The sequence below is a fragment of the Meleagris gallopavo genome, chromosome 7, assembly GCF_905368555.1.
Source record: "Meleagris gallopavo chromosome 7, MGAL_WU_HG_1.1, whole genome shotgun sequence".
In the NCBI taxonomy this organism is placed as follows: Eukaryota; Metazoa; Chordata; class Aves; order Galliformes; family Phasianidae; genus Meleagris; species Meleagris gallopavo.
This window is the reverse complement of record NC_139410.1, coordinates 17297239-17304573: the sequence shown is the minus strand read 5'-3', so window position 1 is coordinate 17304573 and position 7335 is coordinate 17297239. Positions and strand designations below refer to the sequence as shown.

The 7335-nt window shown below is 38.8% G+C and overlaps 1 protein-coding gene across 1 annotated transcript in view; it reads left to right on the top strand.

Moving 5' to 3' along the window:
• Window positions 1-7335, top strand: part of METAP1D (methionyl aminopeptidase type 1D, mitochondrial) — a 42937-nt gene that overhangs the window by 921 nt on the left and 34681 nt on the right. The window lies entirely within an intron of this gene.

Genomic DNA, 7335 nt, shown 5'->3' with positions numbered 1-7335 from the left:
CATGTTAATTTTAACTTTCACATTAAACTGCAGTGCTATGCAGCTGACATAGCAGCCCTTTTTTCACTGTATTGATCCTGATCTTCTACTGCACTTTTATTTTCCATTCTGTCCAATAAGTCTTGAGCAGCCTTTGGAAAACATAAGAGCTTTTTCTTCATAATTAATCCTACATCATTCAGGGCAGAAGAGCCACATCGGCTGTTTTTCCTTGATGAGGGCTCATGTCCACAGGGAAATGCCATTTTACTCAGATCCTTGGAACCTGGGCTTCAGCTGAATGCTGGCTTTCTGAGCCTCCTATTTGTTTTACTTTAAATGCCAGTCTAATCCTCTGTGCTTACGCATGTGCCATTTGGAAAGTGAATCACATTTTCAGTACATGGTACCATACAACATTGGCTATTTTTTTGGTTGTTGTTTTAAATCTCAAATGAAGTGAAATTTAGTGTGCAGCCTCATTATTGATTTCTTGCTTCAGCAACGGTATATCTGCAAACTTTGTTCTGGGTGTTGTGTGGCCAGTACAATTGCCTCCACTCCTCCATGTCCAAAAACCCCAAGTCTGTCACTGAGTTAAAATATCCAAGCCATTTAAATTTGTTAAGCCTTCATACTCTCCCTTCAGATGTCAAACTTTATTCAGATCCCCTGGTAGAAATACATTTCCAGAAGTTGAAAAAGCAAAAATGTCATAGTTCAGACAAGACTGATTAAACTGAATCCAGTTTTCCCTGAATTGGACAGTTCAGTGTAATTTAATTTGCAAATACTGAAAGACAGAAGTAATTTTAATTAGATTTCAGTCTACCTAAGGGAATCTATTCCACCTAAATTGAAGGAAAATTACTTTTTGATAGCCTCTTATGTGATATCTCTTCATACTTCTGGTGTCACATTTCTATGAATGATGAAAGTTTTCATTATTACGGAATTGTTTCTAGATAAGTGCATTTGAAAAGCAGAGATCTTGAAAATTTGTGTGCTGGTTAAATACATTCTCCTTGTATTGGAAGGAATTAGGCTGTCATAAAAATATATATTCATTATGTTTGAAGATGTTGAATGATTATGTTTGCGAACAGTTAAGTAGTGTAATTTTTTTGTTAGATGTATCAGAGAATTTATTTGAATATTTCCTGTCTCGTTAGAGGCAGAATTGCAACTGTCAACTGTATGGGAACTGCTGAATCACAGCCTGAACCTCTGACTGATCACCCGAGGCAAGCAATGAGTCAGCCACAGGAGCACAGGTGAAGGCAATTCACCTGTGCTGCAGGAAGGGGTGGAGCCTGGCTGCACCTCTCCTAGACCCCATTTAAGAGCTGACTAGCAGGGGGAAGGATCTTTTTTGGAGATCCCCTTCTCTGGAGTTTTGTAGCGAGCCCAGGATATGGGTAAGCCTTCTATCCTCTTTTGGTATCATAACTGTATGGCCAAGTTCTCTGGTATATTTTGTAAGTATAATATCTGTATGTTCATTGATTATACAGTCAACGCAAGAAGAATGTGTGTGGGTGGCTTGTGCAAACCTCTGGGATTCTGTAGGCTCCAGCCCATATTTCAGAGTGGCCTTGCTCGGGGTTTAGATGCCACCACTATTTGTGAAGGATTTTACAGGTGATGCATAGAAATGCTAATTGTATTTACTATTTTGTAAAAGATAAATAAGAAACTGCTAGAACAACCACAATGATAGCATGCTAGCCTGTCGCAGTTTGTGCTTATAAATAATACTGGTTGTATGATGTTTTACCAGATTGTAAATGCTCTAATTACATATTATGACAGTTTCAGGTATTACAATAATTGCATCTGTGATGTTCATTGGTAATAAAATCAAGAAGAAGACATCAAAGAACTGCATGTCTCCAAATTCAACTTAGGTGATTTCAGGCATAATAATCTTTTATTGATCTATTAATTTTAGGCATTAAATTATGGTAGACTAGAAGCCCTTATTTCCTTGTAATGAAGTTTCAGGGCTCGGAGACACAGGAAAATAACCGATGAGAAGACATGCCTTGTTGAACAAGTCTCTTATTGTGTTAAATACTGGTGTTGCTGTTTTCTTACACTGCTTCCCTATCTCTACCAATGAATATTTCTTAATAATCTGTGATGCGTATTATTGCCAGACATGTGAAGTTAATTTGTTGCAGACTGGAGGGTGTAGGATCTCTCTCTTAGACACGTGGCCTGTGTGCGCAGGCTGTAAGCTTATTTGTGCATTATTTTGTCTCTATTCTGATAGAATTGGACATTTTGCAGGTATCCTAAACAGGTGTAGGTAAGCTTTTAAATCCTGCTCGTGTGGAAAAGCTGTAGATGTCATTTTTGGGCTGTTTGCCTTGTGCAGTACTGGGGATTGTATTTTTCTTCTGTGGATGGAGAGCCATATTAAAATGTTTGTTTTCAGGGCATTTTCTGATAATTTTACTCTTCTCCCATCCCTTAGCACCATGAAGAGGAAATACGTGATCAATACATGTTTATAAATCCTTTCCAAAATAAAGGGGAAAGGGGGAGGCATAGCTGGAGTAAGGCTGTTGCGCTATGGCTTCAAAGCCTCATGCTTCCAAGTTTGCCTAGAAGTGCAGAGTCTCATTAGAAATCTTTATTTATTAGCAGTATCTTCTGTATTACAAAGCATATTATTGGGATGTGTAGATCAGGTCTGTTTGCAGGTCTGGTAGTAACATGTTGTTGAGTGTTGTGTATCCTTCAGAGCCTGTTCAGGTAAGATGAGAGTATTTCAAAGAAATAAAAGGAATGAAAACATCTCCAGCAAGGTTGCTCATTAGACTATTCTGAAGCACTGCAGAAGTTAGAAACATTAGCTCAGATCTTGTAGGGATTAGACTAATAGAAAAAGATGTCAGCAAATCACTGAGGCAGTATGAAGCAATTATTTCATGTCCTTCAGGTAAAGTGTGTGTGTATAAGTTTTATGTAATATTTTTGTGTGATTAGACATGGCTTTGACATTTAAGATAGCAAAGCAAGCAGTCAGCTTTCAAAGTATCATTTTATGGTGAACTCTGTATGCTAGTATGCAGAAGTGTGCTGTAGAGCCAGCAGTTGGGAGGTGCTTAAATAAATAAAGTACCTGCTGGAAGTATCCTCACATCTCTCTTTCTTGGCTTTTTGGCTTTAGAAACATAGTCAAGATCAAAGCTGTTAATTCACTGAGAATATCTGTCCAAAACCTCTGTAGTTTCCACCACCTACAAGGGTAGAGGGCTCTTCCCGCTCTGGGAACAGTTTCAGAAATGCTGTAGGGAATCAGTCTGTTTCCATCTTTTTGATAATGTGCTTTGAAATTAGAGTTACTTTTTTTTAGATGTTGCTTGCCCTTTGCAAGTGTGACCATAAACTCAGCATGTAGAAGACTATTCTCATGATGAGAATGAACCTTTAGAATTTCTTAGCACTGTTGATAGTCAAATACTAAAAGCATCTTTTCACTTGTATCTTTATCACTGTTAATCTTAGAAATGTGCAAATCAAAAATTAAAAATCTTCAGTCCTCACTTGTAGAAACCTTTAATTTTTTTAAAGCCATCTAATGCATTAAAAAAAAAAAAAACAACCCTGTCTCACATATAGATATCAGTCCTGGGGGAAACATTTCCTGGTATCTCAGGCTGATAATGAGTATGTCCTATAAGTCTGAAGGTTTTTTGGCACCTGGGAAAAGTGATTGAAAACTTTTGTCAGAGTTTTCAAGATCAAATGATGCTTGGCTGCACTGTGCAATATGTGAGCTGGGCAATTAGCTGGAAGCAAACATTAATTCAGATTTTCCATTAATTTGTAGACAGACTCATGTCTCCAGAATTTAGCATTAGCATTATCAGCTGCAAATGATGCATGGTAGAAGTTCAAACCATTTGATCGCAGCACACTTTTAACACTTTCAAACGATCCAGAGGTAGTTCCATCCCTGTCTTGCAAAACGTCAGGCAGACAGGGAATTATTCCCATTTCAACAGTGCAGCAATGAGCAACTCTGGGGGAGACATACACCTCGTGGTTTGAGGCATGAGAGGAAAAAAATATTCCCCTTTCAATAAAGTGTTTAATTGTCTTCAGTCAGCTGAGAGGTAATGCGTTGCTGGCAGCACACAGAGCCTTTGTTCTGATGCAATGTATCACTGCTAGCTGGGGGGCACTTGTGGGGCACGGTTTCTCCATTAGCTTCGTTCTCCCCATTGACATCAGCCAAGGCTGCGTTCCCAGGAAGGAGGCTCCTTAGCAGATGCCCTCACCTCGCCCACCTCACAGCAGGCCAGCCACCATGCTGGAGGCTGTGCAGCTTTGGCCAGCACCCCAGGGTCCATTTTCAGATACCAGAAAATGTGAGGTAAACCCAGCTATAATCCTTCTGGCAAAACTGAACTGTTACATTTTGCACGTATCCTTTTCCATTTTGCAGACTCTTCTCTTAAAAGTCGCCATCCCCTAGACAGAAAGGAGCTCCTTTCTTTCTCCATTTCCATTTCATAGCTCTGTCCTGTGGCAGGTGGGTGCCCTGGTGTGGCGGTTTGCTGTGAAGCTGGTACCCAGCTCTGTAAGTGGGCTATGGTCCCTGAAGGAAAAGTGGTATACTGTGCAACAGATCTCGGCTGGTCCCCGAACTTGTTTAATGCAATGTGTAGCATTTGAAGAATAAGAACGAAGAACTGAAACTTGCTGTATTCTGGATTGGCATTGTGAATGGCAGTGTATTTTAGAGCATGTAGCTTATCTTACCAAAGCGACAGGATGAGGTGCCACTTGAGCATATGTAGTGGAACAGGTTGTGCCTCCCGGATCTCAGCCCAGGTAGCTATGGGAGACAAAAGGGGTTGAAATTGTTAACAGCAGTTGATGGATGGAGAAACTGTAACTCCAAGGGAGTAATTTGCAGAGCATCTTGTAGAAGTGTGACATCAGGAGAATTAAATGGAGTCTGAAACCTGTGCTAACACTTGCTATTTCTAAGCTGCTGGGTTAATGCATTGTTTAAAAATGGACATATATGAAATGGCTTTCTAGATGTAGATAATATATTCCTTGCAGTCTAGTTTTGCCCTGAATTTCTTTAAGTAGATGGGAAGATTACTGTGAGATGTACACAAAAATTACATCTGATAGCTAGAAAGTTCTGAAATTCTGAGTGACTTCCAGATCTGTAGGGAAAACTGAACTACTCCATTCTGACATGTTTCCCACTATTTCTTACATGATTTTCAATGTATAGAGATGGTAAGGTTGATATTACAGCAAAAAGCAAGTCCGTTTCAGTGGTTGAATTGCCTTAGTACAGTGACAGTGTTCTCATTTCTTACTCTGAAGTTTGGGTTTCTGCTGAAGTCAAATAGGAGATCACCTGCTTCTAGTTTTGGATTTGCAGCTAAAAGTACAGCAGAGGTCTGTGTCAAGAAATCTAAGCTGTTTTTCCCTTCTGTCATATTTGGACATACTAGATATAATGCTCTGGTTTTGACAGTTGTGAATCATGAGCAAATGTAAGTGAAAGTGTAGGAATTCTTAGCAATGTTCACAGACAATTCTTCTGTTCTGCTGCAAACTATAATTTCAGAGTAGATATTGGTTGTATACGCAGTCTGTAAAGGGCCTCTGTGCTAAAACTGCCTGTAAGACTCCAAGTTACAGTTATCTCAATTGCCATTTGGGATTGTGTAATTTTTCCTCTTTTTCATTCCTCCTTTCCTCTTACCCACTCCCAAACCAGCACAGTTTGATAGCACTTGGAAATTCGCATCTGGTGAAGCACTTTGGTACATCTTCCTCTGCACACCAGGTTGGGTTGGTGGCTTGCAGTGCTTCTGAACACCACACCCCAGTGCTGTTGGTCTAGCTATATTTATTAGTGTTAAAATATAATTGGAGTCCTTTTGCATATAATCAAATGGGAAGGGGATTGGTTACAGTACAACTGTGGGCTTTGTTGGTTTGTTTTGCTTTTTGATTTTTTTTGTCTTTTCAAGCCGTATGCTTTGTTGCAGTGGTTTCTTTCCTAAGTATTTCTATTTAAGATTTTTTTAAGATATACCTGTGTGCTGGGTCTAACTTTCATATTACATATGTACTTTCTCTTCCTTCTTCACATAAGGAGGGGTCTATACTTCGTGTGCTCTCTGCCTTACAGTTATGCATCCTGCAGAAAGAGACTGTTTGACTTCAGTGTTTTAACTTTATAGTTTTTAGCTACATGTTTCTGGAGTTTCCCTGACCACTGCTATTATCTGGTGGTGCTGATATTTCATCAAGTTTAGAGAAGCAATCTACCTGGATTCAGGCCTGGGTGAGCTGCTGTAGCTGATGCGCCTGATCCCCTCTGCTCAGAAACCCAAGCCTCTGGATTCCCAGGGGCACTGAAAGAAAGCTGCCTTCAGATGCTGCTCTCTGCTTTCATTTTTTGTTGTTCTTGCATATCTGCACTTTATGCTGATGGACAATGTACCTCCCCACCAGCAAGGTCTTCTGGAGAACAGATTCTTTTTAAAATAGAATGGAATCAGAAGCAGCTAAGAGTACAGGTAGTGAAGAAGTTACTTTGGCATCTCTTGCTGTTTAGAAATAAAGCAACAAGTTATTAAACAAAATAAAAATGTTGCAGCTTTAGTGTTATTTGGACGTGTTGGTTTCTTATTATATAGTCATTTCTGTGCTTTCAGTGCAGAGTACAATGCATATTGATTTTGTTCTGCCATGTTTCTCCTTTAATCTGTTTCATTCTGTTACAAGAGCTACATTCTGTGAACACTGCATATGATTTTACAAAAGTTGAAATTCCTTTATTTAGAAAATGTTTGTAGAATTATTTTTATTTTTTTTAGGATCACAGAATGAGTGTTAGTTGTCCATCTAATTAAATTCAATTGCATTTCCCATATGTTTTGTTCTTACTTTGCTCTTATATGCCTCTATTTTTATCAGGATATATAAATTTCTGTTTTGTTTTTTTTTTTAAATCATGATGTTGGCAGACAGATACAAGCATGTGTCTGTCCTGCTTTAAAATATATATGAATATTTATAATCTTAAATTTATAATTCTTCCACATGGGGGGGGGGAACTTGAAATTTCTTCTAATTTGTCAAGACTTATTCTCTCGTTGTTTTGAGTTGTATGATCTTGCTGTCTTTCTTTTTTAAAATTAATAGATGCATATATGAGAAGAGTCATTCAAAATTGCTTCTTCCTATTTCAGCCTTTTTGACCAGGCTGACCGGACGAGCAGACAGAACACATTAATTATTCTTCCTGATAAATGCAGTTCTGCCTTGTTCATGTATCTTTTGCTACTCAGATTTACCTATCTA